Raw genomic sequence first — 1,029 nt, 5'->3', positions numbered from 1 at the left:
GGAACTGACCCAAGGAGCGAGATTCTTTCTTTCTTTCTTTCTTTCTTTCTTTCTTTCTTTCTCCTCTGCTCTCATTGGCTCAAAGAGGGCAGAAAACGAGAAAATGTTGCCTTCACTTGCGATCATACAGCAACAAAAATAGGGGCTCTTGTTTTGAAATGCAAGTGAGGGGGAAGTGAGTGAGGTGACAGGAAGTACAAGACACAAAATAACAAAGAGGATGCAGTGGTCCTTGATCACTGACTCCGGATCAGTTTCACAGCTCGCGTTCCAAATTCTAAGACAAAAACCTCAGATGGACAAACTTAAAGGTTTGTTTTGGGAGTGTTAGTGGTTGCCATGTTTACCAGCTGATGGTAGCGTAACAACTAATAAGGCTGGATACAAATGCTATAATGTTAATGTTACTGATGGATAAAATACGGATAAACATTTTCACATTCCTAGTTTTAAACACAGAGACACTGAGCTGAGATAAAAAGTCAAAGGGTTCCTTGTCTTTACCTTAGAATGTGGATCTCTGTCTTTGTTGAGGAACAGAGAGGTTAATCATTCAAAATAAATCACAAAGTGAGACTTCTCCACCCACGGCTCCCCCCACGGCTCCACCCACGGCTCCACCCACCCATTCGTGTCTGGTGAAAAAAAAAAAAAGAAAATGAACAAGGTGCCTCCAAGTTGTAAAAACAGACAGCATGTTAGAATCTGTTTGGAGAGGAAAGCCATCACCAGGGTCATAACTCATGCTGCGTTCATGTCATACGGAAATATGAGCTTCAGGCTTAAAAATAACATTGCAGGTTTAATGTTTATCTAAACAAAATCCCATCCAGGAACTCAGATTTGACTCAGAATGTTGCTGAATTCTGATAACACTTACAAGGAGATAGCAGGAGAAGTGTGTGAGAAGACTGTTGTGAACATTACAGTATTATTGAAAAAGCATCAATTAAGAGAACAATTACTCTGACAGGACTTGAACGCAACACCGATTTCAGCAAAGAAAAAAAAAAAAGGAATAAAAGATGA

This window comes from Etheostoma spectabile, chromosome 5, assembly GCF_008692095.1.
Source record: "Etheostoma spectabile isolate EspeVRDwgs_2016 chromosome 5, UIUC_Espe_1.0, whole genome shotgun sequence".
In the NCBI taxonomy this organism is placed as follows: Eukaryota; Metazoa; Chordata; class Actinopteri; order Perciformes; family Percidae; genus Etheostoma; species Etheostoma spectabile.
This window is presented reverse-complemented; position numbering follows the sequence as displayed.